The sequence below is a fragment of the Sitophilus oryzae genome, unplaced genomic scaffold (genome assembly GCF_002938485.1).
Source record: "Sitophilus oryzae breed Bouriz unplaced genomic scaffold, Soryzae_2.0 scaffold_172_pilon_pilon, whole genome shotgun sequence".
NCBI classification, from domain to species: Eukaryota; Metazoa; Arthropoda; class Insecta; order Coleoptera; family Curculionidae; genus Sitophilus; species Sitophilus oryzae.
The window spans coordinates 11,413,516-11,436,892 of NW_022146424.1; the positions used below are offsets into that span (position 1 = coordinate 11,413,516).

Here is a 23,377-nt window from a genome sequence, read left to right on the forward strand (position 1 = left end):
ACATGGGATTTTATTAAATTTCGGGACATTGAATTGATTGATAGTATCGAGAAAATCAATATTTCATATTACAAACATAGACATGATTAACTTATGAAAGGTTAGCAGAAGCTGCTGACTACTATTACTTGATATACTACGTTATGTTTTAATTCTTGTAAATTCCACAAATCATGCACTTTATATCGGTTGTTTCTTAAATGTGGCTCACCTTTATAACCTTTTATTTTTTCAGATAAAAATCGAGATTTTGTACGTTAGTATATGACATAAATCAGTACTTATTGATTGACGTATTCAATTGTTTTTGGTCACTTCTTGTTTTACTTGGAATGACTATAAGTTTATTTACATTATATGCCAACTTTTGTCATTTTCGCATACATGGGTCATAGATAAAGAAACAAGTTTAGATTAGAATGCTCGGCTTGTCGCCAAAACTTATAATTGTTTCGGGGTACATACGTTGTACGGGATTTGGCGCTGCTATAGCGGTTGCTAAGAACAACCGTAAACAAGACGGTTGCTAAGAACAACCGTAAACAACGCAGCCAACGAGAAATAGCGGCCTGGGCGCGTAATTATCACGTGACCGTAGGAGTTCAGGAAAAGTTTTGAATGTTTGTTTACTTCGTGCCTAAAACGTTTTCTCTTGAGTTGCTCCTTTTAAACTAATTTAAATTTACTTAATTTTAACTTGTAAAGTTAATAAAATAGGGTAGTAACCTCGGTAGTGACCAACAAGTAGTGTGAAGCTCGGTGTTAAGTAAAAAAGACTAATTCTTAGCTGGACAAACATGCCGCACACGTGTAATGTTGTAGGTTGTCGGTCCAGCTATAAAAATGAAACTTATGTATCAAGTTTTAATTTGCCAGTGGATCTAGAAATGCGGAAAATGTGGCTTCGAAATATTCCCAATGATTTAAGCGGCTTAAAAGGTCCCCAAATTTGCATCAAACATTTTTCTAATAAAGACATTATTTGGTTTGACAAGTGTGTTGTGAAAGGTGAACTAAAAAAGTTTAAAAGACAAAGACCTAAATTAACAGAAAATGCTGTGCCTACAATTTTTGAGAATGTTCCTAAATATTTAAGTAAAGAACCTGTATCGACTGTTCGATTAGCCGATGTTGAAAAGCAACAAATGGAAACTGCAATACGAGAGAGTCTTGAAACCCTCCACAAACAAAAAAAAAGTTCATTCAAAATCACAAGTGCTATCAAATGTTGAGGACATTTCGAACTTTTATTGTGCTAATAATATGATTAACAAAAATTGGATTCTAACCCAAGAAGGATCATTCATTTCGCGAACAAGACAGGGGAATCATGGAACAAGACAGGAGAAAACCCAAACCAAACCAAACATGCAATCTTTGTAGCGTCTTTATGCTGGGCACTTTTTCAAAAAATTATAGATTAACACTTTGTAAAATTTATTGAATGTAAAAACCATCTCTCACTTATCCACAAAATTAGTTGTTTCTTTTTAAAAGTTATTGTGAAACTTATGACACAGAACATTTTTCATTAGAAAACCCTACCGAATGTTTGTGTGGGGAAAGGTTATTTTTAAAACTACAAAAAATCAGTTTAAGAGCCTGCAAAGTTTGTTTAAATAATTTTATTAAAAAACAAAATGATGTTCCCGGCAATATAATAATAAATCACTAAACAAAGATGATGACACCCAAAGAAAAGTAAAAAACTAAGATCTCAATAAAGTAACTAGTTTAAGGGCTTTTTCTTATTTTGTAAAATAAATTTTATAATAAACGATTAATTAGATATTTTAATTTTTGTATTATTTTTTTAATAAAGCAATCCAATAACCAATCCATTCCATTTAAAAGAGGTTAAAATAACAATTATTTAGGAACTCCTATGATCACGTGACTATCGTTATACTATTGGCGGGCTGCGGTAAACAAGAATAGAGAAATAATTTTCTCTTGTCAAAGTCAGTATCTTCAAGAATTATAAAATCTTTCAAAATTTAAACTGCCCTCATTGGAAAAATACCGAAAAGTGTTTAAAGTTTCCATTTTCAAAGTAATTATTGTTATCTTGTGAGTTTAATTTAAATTTTATTTACTCAAACCCGTGATAATTGTGAAAATAAAAGTGGCATTAAAAACTTAAAAAGCTGTGTGAACTGTGAACTGCAAAAACCATCGTGGATCGTGGCATAACGTCGGTTTCCAATATTTCATAGGTATTTCACACATGTCCTTATATAAAATAAAGTTTCTTATACGCAACACACTGTATTTTATTTAAAAAAATTAAAAGAAAATAATAAATTTCAATAAACAATATTTGGCGACATACTTCCGGAAAAAGCCGAACCGCTCCGAAATTTTCAAAAGCTTTGGAGAGCGACCATTATAAGAATACAAAGTTTTCGATAATGATCATCATCCTTACCGTAGTATTGAGCTAAATAAATTTTGTACTTTTTTAACATTTTAAAACAGCAAAAAATATTACATTAATTAAAATTATATGAATATCAAAGAATGAAAGCGAATTTGTATTACCATAGAAACGCCTTTTGATTTTTGGGAATTCAACTATATTTTCATGTTTTTTTTTAATTTTATCTAAAACGGTATGGAAATTTGGAAAAGTATAAATGGAATTAACCATTTTAGATCGAGCATACATTTTTATGAAGAATACATTTTTCTCAAAATGTCAATAATAAAAAAGTTTTTCCTCTTGTAAAAACAATACGTACTGTAGATTTTTTCATAACATCAGCCTCTTTTTTCTCGTTGCACGAGTAAGGGTGTTTCTCAAATGTTTGATAAGTGTGCGTACCTTGATCACTCCACTTTTCTACATGACCATCCATATAATTAATTTTTTACAGGAATGTAATAATATTATTAAATTGACATGCGACAGCCCTGTTCGCCATCTATAGATCATTTTTATAATTTTCTTGACTTTTGACATTTGACCGGTGACAGAGGGTTGTCACAGTTTTGTCGTCTGTCGGTTGCTTTGCGCCTTCACGCCTAAGATTGAGACACAATTGAATTTTTAATCGAACATCTCTCAATTATTCCACTGTTTTAAATAAATATCAGGGGGCTTAACCGCCCCAAGAGAGCCCTCTCTTTTTTTGTAGTTGACTGGCCAGCGATGCTTCACGGTGGAGTTTTCAATGCATCCCACAAGCCAACTTTTTAATGTAGTTTTTTTATGAAGGTCTCTTGTACCACGTTGAGTAAGTTTTTTCTTCTTAACTTTTATAGCAATAATTGTATAACATGTATTTCCATTTTAGTGTCCTGAGGAAGGAATGAATAAATTCCGAAAGCTTGACAATTAACAAAGCGTATTAATTCTATTTCAAACCCTTCCGACGGCTACCCCACTAGTTCCTAGATTTTCTTGCTCACTAGTCAGTCGAGACTACTTTCTGCTTTTTTTATAACTGTAGATTGAAATTTAAACTACTATTTTTTAAGCGAAAATGTCAAAAATTGACATGTGATATGTCATTCTTTCAGAGCGTCATTTTCTATCGCATAAAGTAAAAAATTACAGAGGGTGCCATGTAAAAATCAAAAGTTGTAGTCATTTCCGGTGAAACAGGAAATGATGGAAAACAATTTTGAATAAGTCAATCAATCCTAATTTATGCCAAATCTCGTTTTTTTTATCAGAACAAATGTAAGCCTTTTTTTCTCAAATTTAGTTAAGTCCGTTTAGATTGGTTAACGATTGCTTGATAATTTGATATTATTTTCATTAGAAAACTCAATTTTCTATTAATTTACCTTATGAAAACTATGCGTTGCTTGGTGCTTAACTTGAATTAGTACCTAAAGTACCAAGAAAACCGGGACATGGCATCGGTAGCCAAATTTCTGATTGAGAAAAACAGCTCTGGTTCCAGAAATCTTATTACCAAGGGACTTTTTACACAGAAATAACAAACATTTTTATTCCTTATGCCTCTGTTTTAGTGCCTAATATAGAAATCCATAAAATCCTCCCCGAAACACCATCTTTGGGGAACTCGTTTCTGTAAAAGCTTTTTGTCCTTTTTCGTCTCATTCTTCGGCGTTAATCAGTAGTCTATTGAGGCGCCGCAGCCGAAAAACTTTCAGGACACGTCTTCCGGCAATAGCTCCAAATTAAATGACGGCCAAAACGTCCTTCCTTCGGGTATTTCAATTTCGCAGCGACCATTGGAGTTGTTGTGGAAGCGGTCAGAGTAATCCTGGTAGCTTTAGAAATGGATGGTATTGTATTCTCGTATTGGAAAATTATTATGTAGCTTATGTTTCCAATTTCGTAAGTAATTAAACACTTATAATATTGTTAGATTCTATTTGTAATATTTGAATCTGGCGCTCTTTTTAATTATCTGGTTGCTCACGCATATGCGTCAAGAAGGCGGGACGCGAACGACAGTGAAGGGATAGCGTCGCCGCGGCAGTCACTGCTTGACATTAACCGCGAATTTAAAAGAATTTAACAATATACATGGTATTCTACACTCAGATGCAAAAAAATGCAACCGATAAATTTTTGGTCAAATTTAAAGTGTTATAAGTCTTTTTGTTATTTTTAGCTCTATTTTCATGAATTTTTTAGCAAGCTGTATATAATTCAACCATATCAACTTTAATTCGTAAAAGAATTTAACAATATACATGGTATTCTACACTCAGATGCAAAAAAATGCAACCGATAAATTTTTGGTCAAATTTAAAGTGTTATAAGTCTTTTTGTTATTTTTAGCTCTATTTTCATGATTTTTTTAGCAAGCTGTATATAATTCAACTTTAATTCGTAACTTTAATTCGTAAACTAAGTTTTTCATAAACTTTAATATTTGGCGTATCATACAGGGTTGTTTTTTTACCGTAACTTTATAACACCCTGTGCAATAAAATTTCGTGTATAAATTTTCCTAAAATATAATTTTACGGTCAGAACTATGACTCCTGAGCATTTTCTTTTTTGGTTCATGTCAATATATGCTTTGGTTAATTTTTACAAGCGAAATGAACTGATCACGATCAATTTTCATTACTTTTTGATGTAATTTTTTAAGCAAAATAAAAACACTAAATCACCACAATACACCAAAACACTTTTACTTTTACACTGGACGCGCGTTTCGCTAACCATGTTAGCATCATCAGCAGATGATTATAAACTAAAGTACAATCTACAAGTTGAGCGTTTATATACTCGCCCAGTGAGCACCGAGTGAGCGTGGCAAAATCTAGCCAACCGAGTCAGAACCCACTGAGCGTAACAGTTAGATTCCCGCCACTAGAGTAGTAAGAACAAAAAACTTGAAGGAATTGGGCCGTTGTCTCTGTTCATACTATCTTTACATTTATTAATTCTGATGCTTTCATATGCATCTAATTCCCTGTAATTTGAGACTTGTTTAATTAATTTTAAATTATTAAGATCTATGCAATGTTCTTTATCAACAATATGTTCGGCAATGCAAGATTTATGCGGTCTAACATATCTTATCTGAGCTAAATGTTCTTTAAATCTAGTTAATATTGATCTTCTAGTTTGCCCAACATATTTCTGATTACAATCTTTACAAGAAATTCCATAAATACCCGACCTTTCCAGTGGAGGTGTTTTATCCTTTGGATTACCTAATAATTGTCCAAGGTAAAAAAATAGTAATCCAAAGGATAAAACACCTCCACTGGAAAGGTCGGGTATTTATGAAATTTCTTGTAAAGATTGTAATCAGAAATATGTTAGGCAAACTAGAAGATCAATATTAACTAGATTTAAAGAACATTTAGCTCAGATAAGATATGGTAGACTGGATAAATCTTGCGTTGCTGAACATATTGTTGATAAAGAATATTGTATAGATCTTAATAATTTAAAATTAATTAAACAAGTCTCAAATTACAGGCAATTAGATGCATATGAAAGCATCAGAATTAATAAATGTAAAGATAGTATGAACAGAGACAACGGTCCAATTCCTTCAAGTTCTTTGTTCCTACTACTCTAGTGTCGGAAATCTAACTGTTACGCTCAGTGGGTTCTGACTCGGTTGGTTAGATTTTGCCACGCCCACTCGGTGTCCACTGGGTGAGTATATAAACGCTCAACTTGTAGATTGTACTTTAGTTTATAATCATCTGCTGATAATGCTAACATGGTTAGTGAAACGCGCGTCCAGTGTAAAAGTAAAAGTGTTTTGGTGTATTGTGGTGATTTAGTGTTTTTATAGGGCTAAAAATAACAGAAATTAAAACACCTTAAATTTGACCAAAAATTTCTCTGTTAAAAATGGCGCCCTAAAAAGCATATTCTACATTACTTTTTATTTAACCCCCCTAAAAAAAATACTTTATCCGCCAATGCATATACAGGTTGAGTTTTAACTAAGTGCAAATACTTTAGGGGTGGTATATTTCGACCCCAGGTATACCTCTATGAGTTTTTTTTTGTCAAAAAAAGTGTTGAAAACCGAGCATTTTCTTTAAAATTTTCCTGTATATTTTAGAAAACTTTTTCGAACTGGCTGTTCACCGCAAATTTTCGCACGTTAATTTCTTAATCTCTGATATTACCACAGATATTACCTTAGATTAAGGATATTGCCACAGATATTACCATGATTACGGCACTAAAAAGAATGCAAATACAGACAAATCCTGGCTCTCAAATTTTTTTAAAAATAAATATATTTTTTTTAATTTTCGAACTTGAATATATAAGTCGGTTATTTTAGATTTATTTGAACAACGGTGAAGAGAAAATATGTTTCTTTTATCGCGATCTACCAGCCCTGAAAATATTTTCACATATTTAAGATTCACCCTGTATAGATACTAAGAAGAAAAGACTACATTTGCAGCATGTTTTCTGTTATTTATTCCTTCACGTATAATAGTGAAAAAAAAAATGTTAAATTTTTTAATTTCTAAATGGAAGCTGTTTTGAAAACAAATTTAAATTTAAAAGGAATAATTATACCGAGTTTATCGTTCTTTAAATCCATGCCATACGCATTATACCGTTGCAAAGCTAACGACTCCGGTATTAAGAGCCATCATCAACGAAGATACGTGATTATTGAGTCATTAAATAGCGCTATTTCGACGAATTCTCAAATGAGATAGTACCGAAATGTCAGAACACCGTCATTGAACCGTTATGCGAACATAATTAGTTTAAATTATCTAGAAGAAATGTAATTTGTTATTGTATAATATACAATAACAAATATAATAATATAATATATAATATATAATATAATATTTGACAACTGTTAATAAAGTCCATAATGCTCATATAATTATTTATTATTGGTTTGTTAATTTTTATATTTGACGTTTGATTCTCCGTCGTCTGTAAATAGTTAGAAAACTTTTTTTTTTGATTATAGACAAATTTGAAACTTTTCTAAAATTATCTCTATGTTATACAATAGATAAAAATTTTATAGCCCAATTACTATATTTTTATAATCTCGAGATTATAGTAATTGTAGATATACAAGGTGACAATTTGAAAACGAACAGTATTTAATATTGCCTTTACCGATGATAGTATAAAAATTTGGCGAAACACGTCAATTTACATATCAAGGGGGACAATTTTTGAGGCATTTGTTGTCGTGTTACTTCCGACCCCTTGACCCCTAGGGCACCTACCCCTAAAATTTTAAATATTTCCCCTAAATATACAATCCCTATTTCTTTTACCATTTTTGTGTTTCTTAAAGAATTCTACATAAACTGCATAATTTTTTTGAGAATTTTATAAGGAACACAAAAATTGTAAAAGAAATAGGGGTTGTCATTTAAAATTTTAGGGGTAGGTGCTCTGGGGGTCAAAGGGTTGAAAGTAACACGACAACAAATGCCTCAAAAATTGTCCCCCTTGATATGTAAATTGACGTATTTCGCCAAATTTTCATACTATCATCGGTGGAGGTAATATTAAATGCTGTTCGTTTTCAAATTGTCACCCTGTATACTTCTAAAAAAATTAAGGCGTCGACATTATTTAATTTTTATTGTATAATTAATCTAAAATAACATTTTATAATTACATTCTTATGGTTTACTGTAATAACCTGTGACATTTTACCTAATAGCAACTTACCTAATATTTTCGAAGGATTAAATTCAGTATCATTCTAAATTACTTCCAAAAATCTAAGCAGATAATATACAGTAGACTCCCGATTATCCGAACAGTGCGGGACCGAGAGAGAACCCGTTTCGGATAATCGAATTTTCGGATAAAGCGGAGGTAAAAAAAACAATCTAAGTAAAGAAAAAGAATCTAGTGTGGACTGTTTTGTTTTACAACGTAAATTTTTAACAGCAATATTTCACCATCTTCGAATCAAAAAAAGGTCGGTGGCTGTAGCTTCAGGCTGCTGTTCAATATAAATCAGTGCTTTCTCGAAGCAATCAATTGCTTCGCTATATGTGATTTTCTTGCTCTCTTCCTCCTCTAAGTCACTATTCTCACCTTTACATCCTGTGTCATTCTTTTTACTCGTAAGGTCGACTAATTCGCGGTTTCATATCTCTTCTTCATCCAATTTATCAAGTTGTACCCAATTATCAAGCTCTTCCTTGATAAGGTCCTTGAATTCAGGTATTTTCTTTGCAAGCTCATAAAGATTCTCGTCCTCTTTTTCATCATACCGATTCTCACCGTCATCATTTGGTACCTTTGTTGATTCTTTTGGTAGGTCTATAATTTTCTCCCACGACTTCTGTAAGGTAGTATTCGGATAATCGAAAAGAACATGCGTTTCGGTTAAAACGGAGTATTTATTTTGACAGGTCGTTTCGGATAATCAGGAGTTTCGGATAACCCGGATTCGGATAATCGGGAGTCTACTGTACTAGGTCACTTCATCTGCGTGGTATGTATTTTAATGTATGCGACGGAGATAAATACAGGGTGTCCCAGAAATAAGTGCAAGTATTTTAACTGGTAGTATAGTTCAACCCCAGAAACAGGCCTATGAGGTTTTTTTCGCAAATTTTTTTTTGAAAATTCGATTTTTTTAAAAAAATCTTTTGGAATTTTTTTTAGTTTTTAGTTAAAAAACTTGATAATATGGCAACATAGGTATTAGATTAAATTTACAAGAAAGAAAATCCAGAAAAGATCCAGTGGTTTTCAAAATTTTAGCAAAAAATCATTTTTTTGCTAAATTTTGGACTTATTTGAAAGACGATAAAGAGAAAATATGTTTCTTTTATCAAGATCCACCACCCCTTAAAATACTTGCACTTATTTCTTGGACACCCTGTATAAATGACCGGTCGACAGACAGAGAGACAAAATAAAAAGCGGCGTACAGTGTTGACTCTTTTTACCTTTGTAGGAAAATGTAAGTAGAAAAAATAAACTATTTTAAAACTTTCATGTATATTACTGAAATGAAGATAATATATCTAAGCTAAATATAATCTATTACAGCTGTAGTAAAATGAGTAACTAATTGTGAAAAATAAAGTTTCAACCCTAGATGCAACACTTTTCATAAACGCCTACTTGTGCGGTTTGAAATTTTGATGCAAAAGCTTTTATCCCTTTTTAATACATTTAATTTTCCATCAAGCTCATATGACAATATTACACATAGAAATAAAATAGTAGGTATATGTTGATATTTATAAATAATTTTTATAAAGACAGACTATAATATCATTTTTTTATCACCAGATTAAATTTGATATAATATAAATGTGATAAATTTTCAAACATATTCAAACGGCCAAACGTTTACATTTGATTTAATAAGTAAAAAAAGAACTTAAAATATAACGCAAACTTAGAATGGCTTGAATCATAAATACAGTATACCTGAGAATGATTTCAATCATCAATTTCAATTAGCATTTTTCAATATACTTGATTAAAAATTGTCAATACAGGATAAATATAATGTAAGCATTGAAGTGACATTTTTATAGTAATAGAAAAGAATTAAAATAAATGCACTATTTTTGATAAGAATTAATAGAAATAAACGATTCACATCTTAAGTATCCTACAAGTGATAATATCACATACCAGTTTTAGTACGTTGATATTAGCATATTTAGAAGAAAAAATTATAAACTTTTGATATGTTGAGATTATACGTACTAAAAGGAGACTTTTTAAAATCAAAAGAGTTCCTAACTGTAAAGTGTGAGCTTTACCCCCAAAAACCACCCCCAATACGCACTGCGGTGGTTTTTCTCGTTTTTCTCGAAAACCATTAGTCGCACAGAAAATTTTATTCTTGTCAAAATTATTCCTTATAAAATTTTTATACTTACCGAAAATATTCCTTACAAAATTTGCTACAAAAAAGGTTCTATGCATTATTTATTTTTATCCAATGCATTTCGAGCAATAACCGTTTTAAAAATAGAGTACAAAAAAATACAGGTCGCCTTTCAAATTATAGACTCTCAAGGTATTTTAACGTGCTAAATATACACGCAACAGATATAATACTGTATAATATAAACAAAAACATTGCCTATTCCACTAAACTAACAATCATACTTTCATGTACATATTGTCATCGTCTATAGTTTCTAGAATGTGCTCAGTATTCGAACAACTTTGCCCACGACATGACAGGTTCCGCACATACAGTGGTGGCCAAAAGTATGGAAACTTTTTACTTTTTAAAATATCACAGAAAATATTGCTATGCTTAAACTCTCAGGAATATAAATGAACAGCTTATCAGCAAATAAAAGTAGGTATTCCAAAAATTACACAGTGAAAAAAATCTGTTTAGCAGTTTTTGTAGGAGAATAGATTTCTTGTGGCCAAAAGTATGGATATGATAATATATGGATAATAAATAAATACATTAAAATTATCTAGTTCAAGCTGATAAACGGTACGATTTGCTTCAGATAAATATAAACATCATGTCCAAGTCTAAATATTTCTCTACGGATTTAAAAAATAAAATAGTTGAATTATACAAGAGCGGTTATAAACAAATTCAAATAAGTAAAAATTTAAACATTTTAAAAGGCACCGTTTCGAAAATAATTCGCAAATTTAATAAAACAGGGAACGTTTCAACAGCTTTTAAGTCAGGAAGACCAAGAAAGTTGTGCAACAGGACAATGAAAATAATGAAGAGAATAACAATGGGAGATCCAAGAAAAACATCCACAGACATTTCTCGAGAAATGGGTGAAAGGGGAATATCGGTGTCTGCACGCACGGTGAGAAGAAGGTTGGATAACATGGGACTTTTTGGAAGAGTTGCGGTGAAGAAACCACTAATATCAAAGAAAAATAGGATGGCCCGCTTTAAATTTGCTCAAGATCATCTCACCTGGTCTTATCAGAAATGGAATACTGTACTGTTTAGCGACGAAAGCAAGTTTCAACTGTTTGGTAGTGACGGGAGACGTTATGTCCGAAGACCAAAAGGTACACGGTACAGCCATAAGTACCAGATGCCCACAGTAAAACATGGGGGTGGGAGTATAATGGTTTGGGGGTGTTTTTCTCGCTCAGGTGTTGGTCCTCTTGTTAAAATTGATGAGATAATGGACCGTTTTTTGTACAAAGACATATTGGAGAATAATATGCTGCCTCATGCTGATGAAGAAATGCCACTCAGATGGTTGTTCCAGCAAGACAATGATCCCAAGCACAAATCTCGGTTTGTTCAAAATTGGTTAAATGAACATAATGTTCCACTAATGTATTAGTAATGTAATAGGCCCTCACAGTCTCCGGATCTTAACCCCATAGAAAATTTATGGCGACCATTTGGATAGTAAAATTCGAAGCCATTCTATTTCAAATAAAAATGAATTATGGGAAGTGCTAAAAACTGCATGGGCGGCCATTTCCAGTAAAGATTGTACGAGATTGATCGATTCGATGCCACGAAGATGTAGAGAAGTAATTAATTCAAAGGGACATTCCACTAAATATTAGTAATTTTTATATTATCTTGAATTTTAATAAACATTCTTCTTAAGTTTCCATACTTTTAACCAAGAAAATATTCATAATTTTTTATATATTTTTTGATAGCTGTAATTTTTTATTTAAATGTATTAGGTTTTGTAGGAAATTATTTGTAGGTCACGATTATATAAGTCGTTTTATTTCATATTTTAATTTCTCAGCATAAATGACAAATTAAAAAAGTTTCCATACTTTTGGCCACCACTGTAGTTGTACATTTCATGCCGGCTTTAATGCAACTGCATCTTTTTATACAATCTTGTTTGCTGATGTTCAAAATATTCGTACTGCCATCAAAATATCTGAGAAAAATGAACAAGTTTTAGTCGTTGGACAAGATGTCGATCTTGTTGTTTTATTAGCAGCACTTTCCCCCAATGACAAAAACATTCTTTTTCTGAAAGAAGCCATAGGTAATGTGAAACAACGAATGTATAGTTCGAGAGACTTGCAATCATCCAGTATTATACGTAATTTAAAAAAATCAATTTTATTTATTCACGCTATTAGCGGGCGTGACACAACATTAGGATTTTTTGGAAAAGGAAAACAACAACACGTACAAATATTTAATAAAGAAAAAGACCTTTATAGTATCGTCGATATTTTTAACAACGCAAAGTCAACACCTGAAGAAATTGAAAAAGCTGGAGAGACGTTAATACTGAAACTGTACAAACTTCAATCATCTGAAGGGAGCCTTGGTGAGCAAAGATACGCTTGTTTCAATAAGTTAGTTGGTCAAGCAAACAGCACGGTACTTTTATCAAAATTGCCTCCCACATCTGCTGCAGCTAGGTAACATTCCCGGAAACATATCTTCAAGTACAAATATGATAAGAACAACCTATAAAACCCGACCAGTGGGGCTGGAAGAAAATCAACAACACCATGTCACCTTTATATACAACAGAATCGCCCGCCCCTGCTTCAATTATGTCATTAATAACGTGCAACTGCAAACAAGATTGTGTAAAAAGATGCAGTTGCATTAAAGCCGGCATGAAATGTAGAACTATGTGCGGAACCTGTCGAGGGTAAAGTTGTTCGAATGAGCACATTCTAGAAACTATAGACGATGACAATATGTAGATGAAAGTGTAAATGTTAGTTTAGTGGAATAGGCAATGTTTTTGTTTATATTATACAGTATTATATCTGTTGAGTGTATATTTAGCACGTTAAAATACCTTGGGAGACTATAATTTGAAAGGCGACCTGTATTTTTTTGTACTCCATTTTTCAAACGGTTATTGCTCGAAATGCATTGCATAAATATAAATAATGAATAGAACCTTTTTTGTAGGAAATTTTATAAGGAATATTTTCGGTAAGTATAAAAAATTTTGTGGGACCAACGGGTTCTGAGAAAGAAGCGAAAAACCATCGAAGGGCGTATTGGGGTGGTTTTTTGGGGTGAAGCTCACACTTTAAAGTTAAGAACTCTTTTGATTTTGAAAAGTCTCCTTTTGGTGCGTCTAATCTCAACATATCAAAACTTTATTATTATATGTCAACTTTTGACATTTTCGCATATGGTTTATTTAAAATTGTAACTTGCGGTTCGGAACGAAAATTCGACTCGTGTGTGGTACCAAATTATTCGTAAAAAAATGCTTTTTCCAAATATGCTAATGAGCCACCCTCGTTCCATTTGAAAAAAATGAGATATGATTAAATATACGATTTGGGCATTTTCTAACTGGCCAGGACAAGACACTCAAAACATTAGACAATCAAATCTATTTTTCCAAGGCTCCTTGATTAAGAATTAGTGTTTTTAACATAACCATGGCACTCTAGATTGAATTTTGAAATTTAATTCTGTTTTAAGCGAGAATGTCAAAAGTTGACATATGATATGTCATTCTATTCAGAATGTCATTTTCTATCGAATAAAGAAAAAAAAAATACCGAGGGTGACATTTAAAAATCAAAAGTCGTAGTCATTTCCGGTGACACAGGAAGTGACCAAAAACAATTGAATACGTCGATCAATCCTAATTTATGTCATATACTAACATACCAAATCTCGTTTTTTTATCTGAAAAAATAAAAAAGTTATAGGGGGTGAGCCACTTTTGAGTGGGGACTTTTCAAGTGGACGTCGTTTTTTCAACCGAAATTATTGTTACCGAGACCCGAAAGTAGTTATTAACTGTTGTTTCATTGGGACAATGATTTTTTTCATTAATATAATGATTTGTTAATCATAGATCAATGTCCGATTTATTAATACTATGAATCTAATTTCATCAATATAATGAAAATCTGGTTATTAAATTAATGTAAGATTTTCATTAATATAATGAAAATCTTACATTAATTTAATTAGTTCTTTATTTTAGTGTTGAAACTTTAATAAACACATATTCATTATATTAATATACTAAATCATTGATTAATGAGTTGTACATTGTGACAATGAACAATGTTATTAATACAACGAACACACTACATTATATTAATGTACGCGGTTATTAATATCATGAATAAAATATTAGGGCTTCAATGTCCGCCATGTTGATCGGTTACTTTGGCACTTTATAACGTCTGTGTGGTTGAGTTATTCAATGAGGCTTTAGTTTCATTAGAGCGGTAAGTGTTCTCTTCAATATTTTAAATATTTTAAATAAAAGTCCTATCGCATTGTAGTTAATTTGTTGTGTTGTCAAATCAAATTCCGCTGTGTGAGATCTCTGGTGTGGGTATTCATTAAAACAGCGGTTTCCAAATATGTTTCAGAAGATAAAAAACAAAAAGAAGAAAAACATAGTAACAAGTCGAGGCATGGAACTGATTATGGTAAATTCGAATGTTCTTTTAATATTTGGCATTTTAATTATTTTGATATACGTCTTTTAGAAGAGGAAGAAGATGTTGAGACCTGCCTTCAAGCCCTCAAATTCGACAATTTAACATCGGACCCACTTGATGCGACTTGGAAAGCTGTTGCAAATTCGTCTAGACGTTATCATGTCTAAGGATACAGCTAATATAATGAAGAAATGGTCTTTTTATAGAAATCCCTCAGGATATCGACCGGTAAATTAATTTTCTTATTATAATTTACCCTAAAATTAATAATAACATTACTATGCTCTTCGTCGATTCGATTTTTTTAATTTTTAATCTGTATATGCTATATCGAGTTTAGTACATTATTATTAGTTTATTGCACTTGTTTTTTTATAATAATCCCTAATGGAAAAATTTACTGTGCTCGTAAGTAAGTCGGCACTATTAGTAATTTTGTTACCTTTGAAGCTAAGGGCTTGTTCAAATTGAAATCTATTTATAGTAGAATTATTTCAGGTAGTTGGCTGGGAAATGACTATCAATGACATTTCATAACAATGACAGCGATCTTCATCATCGATTATACGGTGTAACAAGAGTTACTAATAGTGTCGACTTTTAAATGTATAACTAAATAGGTTATGAAATTATTTCATTGTATTAATGATAACGGTTCATTAATATAAGGATTTAGGTACATTATATTAATGAAATCTGTTCATTGGACCAATGAATGTGTTCTTCAAATTAATGGACACTGTTCATTGATTTAATAGATTTAAAGTTCATAGAGTTAATGAATTACTTTTCATTGTGCCAATGAAATCGTTCATCGGCTCAAAAGTAATGATTTAATTAATTATATTAATGAACTTTTTCATTATATTTATGTCGACTTTTGGTTCAGTGGAGTCCCTGTTCTTTGATGAATCGGAAGCAATAGAATCGGAAATTCGCGGCACTTTCGAGGCCGGAATTTCCCGGTTCATAGCCCTAATTTCAATAGCTCTCCGAAATATTTTAGAATTCTCTTCGATAAAGAAAATGAAGTTTAAAAAACTGTCTATCCTCATCTCTTCAGCGTATGCCCGTCTAACTGTAACACACACTCATTTATCGCACGTAGACGTGAACCTTTAGACAGATAATGTGGAGTTAACAAGCCCCAGGAAATAAAAGCGACTCGCAGCGGGCATTCGATGGCAGGCTCATGCCGCAGATAATCGAGTGGATGTAACCAAAGCCGCCACTTAAAATCAGAGCCTTTCCTAGAGGAGAATCGTTTATATCAGACGTAGCGCTCTCCAAACGCATTTAAAAATGTACAGTCAGGCTCCACTGAAGTTGCAGTCTGCATGCATAAAAAGAAAAAAAAAATACACGACAGTAATAGATGTTGACTGTCATTTTAATTCACATGTTAACTGGATTTTCTGTCATTTTTTGGATGTCGTCTCTCGAAATCTTCCCTGACTCGCTGGACAGACTTTACTTTTTTTGAAGGTGATGGACAATGTATGGCATTATGGTGGACAACGTGGCCTATAGCTTAGAAACATGGATGCTTAAAGCAAAAACATTAAATAGAATTGAAATATTTGAAATGTGGACACTACGAAGAACGCTTCGAATCTAATAGGGTAAGTCCGGTAGAGATGCCCCACTTTTCTTTTGGGGCTAATAATACATATTGGTAGTTAATTTTAAATGAAACTAATGATGCAATCCTGAACTATATTTAATAATAATTCATAATAGGACTAAGATAGTAATATAACAAGTAATTATATTCAGGGTTGTTCACCACATACGACACGGAGTATTGTGGCTAAACGATGATATTTTTACAAATTGTAAGTTTGGGGTTCGTTGAAGGACTATTAGAGCTACAATTTAAAAATATTTTTACAAGATACAGAGTGTCCCAAATAAATAAAAAATATCAAAGTTGTATTTTTTTAAATGGAACACCCTGTATATTATTACATTTTTAGTTTCTACGATTAAAATAAAGGTAAATTTGATTAAGGTTTATTATACTTAAACCTTACCGTTTTTGAAATATTTTCAATTTTGTGAAATTGCAGTAAAAAGTCATTTCTCCAAGGGTATCAATGTTTTTAATACTAATAAATATTTAATGATGTTTATTTATTGATCAGTTATTGTGTTGCAATAATAAAAATAATACTACCTTATACAGAGTGTCTAAAAATTTATTTTAAATAATTATTAGCTTCAAACGGCAATAACTTCTTTAATTTAAATGGAATGCCCTGTATATTTTAGGAGAATCAGATGTACAATTAAATTGTCTATCAAATTGTATTATACCATTTTTTACCTATCCCTTCAAGTTTTCGTAGAAAATGCATTTTCTTTTAATTTAGACCTCATTTATCAATATATCCATGGAATATTGACATTTTAGATCGTTTTTAAAGCAACAAATGTACAAAATGTACAGACTAGTAATATTATCGTTTTTAGCAAAACGATAATATTACTAGCCCATTTGTATGTAAAAAGAAAACTATTTAAATCTTTATAAAAGAGTATACCATTAATTAAATATAACACCATTATTTCCGCCCATATACTAATTAATTACATACTTAATTGTGTTCGTTAATAACTTATTATAAATAAATGTGGATTTGAGTCAGAAATCAATATAATAATAAGTTATCAAATTAAAGTCTCTGTTGTTATAAATTAGTTTTTGGTTTCACCGGAAATGACTACAACTTTTCATTTTTAAATGGCACCCTCGGTATTTTTTACTTTATTCGATAGAAAATGACACTCTGAATAGAATGACATGTCAGATGTCAACTTTTGACATTTTCGAATTGGGTTTATTTGAAATTGTAACATGCGGTTTATAACGACAATTTGACTCGAAATACCAAGTGTGTGGTATCAAATTATTCGTAAAAAAATGCTTTTTCCAAATATGCTAATGAGCCACCCTCGTTCCATTTGAAAAAATTGAGATATGATTAAAAATACGATTTAGACATCTTTTAACCGGCCAGGACAAGATACTAAAAACATTAGACGATCACATCTATTTTGCTAAGGATACTTGATTAAAAATTAGTATTTTTAACACAGCCATGGCACTCTACATTAAAATTTAAAATACAATCTGTTTTTGAGCGAATATGTCGAATGAATGGTTGAATGAATGATATTTCGAGTCAAATTGTCGTTATGAACCTCATGAATGTTCAGGTTACAATTTCAAATAAACCATATGCGAAAATGTCAAAAGTTGAGATGTGATATGTCATTCGATTCAGAGTGTCATTTTCAATCGAATAAAGTAAAAAATACCGACGGTGCAATTTAAAAATCAAAAGTTGTAGTCATTTCCGGTGAAACAGGAAGTGACCGAAAACAATTGAATACGCCAATCAATCCCAATTTATGTCATATACTAACGTACCAAATCTAGTTTTTTTTCTGAAAAAATAAAAAAATTATAGGGGCGAGCCACTTTTGAGACGCACCCGGTATACCTATGTCAATTTTTTAAATAAAGCATCAACTTTTTTTAATACTCAATAAAAAAAATCCATATGTAGACACTATTATAAAGAGATTTACTTGAATTTTTATTAGTGAACTGGGGCGGCAAGGGTCTAGGGTACAAAGTTATCCTTAACGTGGTCTTACAGATATGCCCTAAATTGTCCACCTCGACTCAAATAACACAAAAGCTGACAGCGTTGGCTGAAAGTTGGCTAATTCGTTTGTACAGTTTTCCGTACAATTGCCATAAAAGAGCAACTCCGACCCGAGGCCCTTGTTGACCACTTAGCGCATTTGAATTGGAGATCGAGTAGATTTTCATTTTGCTGGAGATGGAATAGAATTAGACAGTGGTGTAGTGTTACGATAATATGGAAATACAGGAAAAGGCATATTTGACTGATAATTATCTATGAATCATTATTAATTATATAATTAACTTCGAAAGGTTCTGATAAAAGTGGGAACTAAAAGTATGTTCCCGGATTGTCTTTACAAAAAGAAAACCTTTTTTATTATTAACATTTTGAGAAAATAAAAATTATTATGTTTAGATTCCGTTGCGGTACTTGAAGATGCTGAATTTGAATTGAAATTAAAAGAACCTATAGTAAGTACAAAAACGCACATTAGTATATTATTATTAGAACTTGTAGCAGTTTCATTGTCTCTCATTTTTTCTACCAAATTTGCATGATGTTCATCATCGAGTTGAAGGTAAGGTTTAATAGACTTCGGGTTTGCGTGCCCAGTTATTTTGACCATTGTGTTCTCCTCAACCCCCCCCCATGCTAGTGTCGAAACAGTTGTTGCACGTAGCGAATGATTAGTAATTTTTATTTTCTCCGCAGTCAAACCTGATTTTTTCGCTTCGATAGACATCCATTGAGTAATCGTATTTTTCCTAACAGGAAAGTTCTTGAACCATTTACCCATTTTCCAGGAAGGATTTACAGTTAAAAACAATCTTGGAACATTAATTAATTTTCTTTTTTCCATAAATTTTTTGAATAGCCTTACTGGACATATGTATATCCGGTTGACTTCTATTTATGACCAGCCATTTTGACGGAGCACAAGGTTTATCTCCTCCTTGAATGGTTTTATCGAATATCGGGTTGTATTCAATGCGACCGGTGGGTTGTCCTATATTATCAATATCATCTTTAAAATAGGAAACAAAATATTTTCCTCCCTCTCCTCCACGGCATGCCAATTCGTAGGATAATACAAAAAATATTTTTTTTTGCAAACCATTGAGACATTCTTCATTACATTTTCGTACCATCAATTTGAATTCTTCGTATTTGAGTGCCTTAGAGCTTTCTTTTCTTTTTAGAAAGTCCATCTGCACTTCCTTCCTTTTGGCACTTTTTGCCTCCCAGGATATTTTAAATTCGGTGTCAGTAAAAGGATTAAATTGAATATTATATTCTTTTAGATATTTTTCCATTAATAGCTTGGCTGTTACATTCCACATAGTTTTTGCAGTAAAATCCTTATAGTCTTGGCAGTTTTTCCTTTTCATATTAAAAGTCCATAAACTGTTTCTATACATAATGATGATTAATTACAGTGTTTTGTCGACTTACTTTCGGCAACTTTTCCTTCAACTGCACTTAAAGGATCGTTTCCAAATCGAGACATTTTTAGAATACGTATTAAAAATAATTTACGTCTAAGTGACAAATGTGTCATTGTCACTTAGACATTCTGCGGGAATTTTTCGCCGGTTAATTTACGATTTTAGTGGGCAATTTTCACCGAAAATTACCCGCTTCATATGGGATTTTTTGTACATGAGTGAAATATTCGTTGAAATTTAAATGAGAATAGTTATTACAAATTACCTCACCAAACCAATCCAAAGACACAATTTGCTTTTACTCGTTACTATTGTAAACTGAGCTGGAAAAGAAAAATAACTTAGCTAATATAATTACGTGTTATATGTCATATGTTTACAAAAATCTAAGTAAAATTTTGTTGTTTTTTTCTTTTTATATGCTTTTTTCAGTAGTGTATATATAAAATTTTGATAGGAATTCCTGGAAAGAACGCCACTGGTTTACGGAAAACACTACACTACTAATCCCATCTCCTCTTTTCCGTTTTTTGTCCGGCTCCGAAACCGATTCCGCCGATGCCGATTTCGACTTTTGTTCCTTTTGGCCGCGATCGGCGCTGATTACGGGCCTGCACGCGCAATTGTCCATTTCGACGCTCATCATTGTCCGTTTGTGGACTCTGCTGCGCTCATTGCTTCTCTTCTACTAGCTAGTTAAACGGAGCCGATCGGCTTCGATTGATAATGGATCGCGATTGATCGGTTGCGTGCGGCTAATTTCTGTATCCAGCATTTCCATTTCGAATTCTCGAAAAATTCGAATCAAATCTCTACACTCGTGTATTGATAAATGCAGAAATACAGGGTGTTGAAATGGAAAGCATATCAGGAGTCCTTCGTTTATTGCGGGGGTTATAGATTGTATGGGAAGGGGAGAAAGTTGGTTGGTTGATAAGAGATGTCTAAAACGACAGCTCGATTGGCTCTGCTTTCATTACGGCGCAATTTGCCGTAACACATTACGCAAGCATTAGCAACACATTAGATGTGACCGCAGACCGTCTGACTCTGTCATGTTGCAGCCACTGGACAATTTTTTTAATATTTATACTTTTTTTTATGAAATAAAAACGAAATCTTCTCCCATGCTGGCAGCATCCGGCTGCATAGAGCCTGGTTACCTCCGTGACAACGTGAAAAAAGAGTTGCCTTTGAGTAAATTTCTCATGGCTCTTCAAAGTAGACGAATTTTAACAAAAAATTTCAATATGAGACACGAGATCACTGATAACACTTGCACTATGAAAATACTAGACTTTTACAAAATGATTACTGACATTTACATGGAAAAACAAAGAAATAAAACGCCATCGGACAGTAGGTATTCATTGTTGCCACGACAACTGCGCCTGACCGAACGGAAGTGGGGGAAGAAGTTAATCATTTTCATGAGTTACAACTCATCATACAGTCTCAGGGCTATGACGAAAGTCAGTATCCGAGACGGTTTTACAGAGGTTAGTTCTCCACTTCCGATATCAAAGTTTATTGCACGAATGGTTTGTCGTGTCGAAGCACTCAGTGATTAGGTGTTCTGGTGTTTTCCTTTTTTCCCCACTGAATTTATATTCGCCGTTGTTTCTTAGCTTCAATATTCTGAGGTGTTCTTTTAAAATCCCTATGACACTCCGACAATTGTTCATATTTAAATCAATACAGTTGAGTCTCTTAGACTGTTGGAGGATTCCCATTCCAGGTTACGGATGGAGCCTTCCAAGTTTTTGAGGTCCGTTTTGAGTTTGTTCTCACTAAGGTAGCCGATCGGTTCTAGTCCAATTAGTAGAGTGTTGTTCCTTTTATACCTAGATCGTTTGCTTTCTCATTAGTTTCTATCCCTTGGTGGGCTGGCACTCACAATAGGAGGACTTTATTTTCTTTGCCTAATTTGTTCAGCTTCTCTAGGCATTCTTTGACAAACTTCGAATTGATGGATACTGAAATTAATCGATTTTCACGCTGCTTGACTCTTAGATAAGATGGCTATTACTTGTTTCCGATAGTTCCTAAGATAAGTTGTACGTATCTTTCGATAGCGTAGATTTCTGCCTGTAGGATGCTGGGGTAGGTGCCAATTGGTTCAGAGTATTTAGTCTGCGGCAAAATATTCCGATTCTCGTTCCTGCTTTGGTTTTGGGAGTATCAGTTTATCCGTAACCACCGTAATCATAATCACAGTCTTAATCATCGTCAGAATCAAAACGCAATTTTAATATGCGTTTATAGAAGATTTTCATAATTATAATTTTTATATCAGTGAAGTTGGGTAACATAATTAAAGGCTAAGTTCATGGTAGATGTCAACAGGTTTATAAAAAGTGGATAGTTTAACTTTTATGATTACTACTATGATTATGATTAGGTACGACTATGTAAATGTTGTATAAACCCAGCATAACTTGCGTAAAGACCTAATCATCGCTTAAAAAAATGTATCGTTTCTAACTTTCAAGAAATCTTGCAAGACTCTTGAAATTTCTTGCATATTAAAGTCTTGTCTTGTCTTGAAATTCAAGACAAGAAATTTTGAAAGTCTTGTCTTGAATTTCTTGCAAGAGTCTTGGTCTTGCAAGACATTTTCAAGACTCTTGTGCAACACTAATAGGTACTGAATAAATAAATAAAAAAAGAAAACTTACGATATGTTCAGGGAGGCATGGCACTGACATTAAATGTTCCTTGATTATCTCCTTATTCCCGTCATAGTGCTTTTTAAAATAATAGAGGCTCTGAAAAAAGGAAAAAAGCATATCAACTATAAAGGTAGTTATCATTAATTAATTAAAATACTCAAGTTACATATAAAAAATTATTTTGCTATAGCTATATGTGAAATATCAGTTTACATATTAACAATAATTATACCTATTGTTATACAATTTTTTTTTTAATTAAAAACAAACTAAGATATCGATTCTCAATGAAAAAATGTTTAGAACTATTCCAATTAAGAACAGTTTCTCTGTTGAGTAATCGCTTAAAAAAGAATAAAAGATTTTTTTAATTCAATTGTTCAACAAAGATACACGAAAAAGGATGAATCGCATTACTTAATAGTCATCAAAAGTAATCTGTTAGAAACCTATCAAGCAACGAGATTATCGCATATGCTGAGAACTGGGTCGATCTTTATTTCTTTTTTTTATATAATTTTCCTTGTTAAAAAAAAATTAGTATTGTTCAATACTTATTAGCACAAAAGAATATCTCAATAAAATTGACGGAAATACCGTATGATCGAGAAAAAACGGCGTCAACGATGGCTATGAAATGAAGATCGTTGTCATTTTATATGTAAATTTATATGGGAAATGTCATTGATCGTCATTTCCCAGCCAACTGGACGCCGTTTTTTTTTTCGATAATACAGTACTATAAAATTGAATAACAATTAATTCTGCTCGAGAATACTTTACAGGGCATTT

The 23,377-nt window shown here is 32.3% G+C and overlaps 1 protein-coding gene across 1 annotated transcript in view; it reads right to left on the reverse strand.

The window, feature by feature from the left end:
* Positions 1–22,683, reverse strand: part of LOC115881533 (SH3 and multiple ankyrin repeat domains protein 3) — a 154,479-nt gene extending 131,796 nt beyond the window's left edge. Inside the window, exon 1 of the mRNA XM_030899066.1 lies at positions 22,592–22,683. The gene's annotated coding sequence lies outside the window, so the exon portion shown is untranslated. The remainder of the gene's footprint in view (positions 1–22,591) is intronic.
* Between the last annotated feature and the right edge of the window lie 694 nt (positions 22,684–23,377).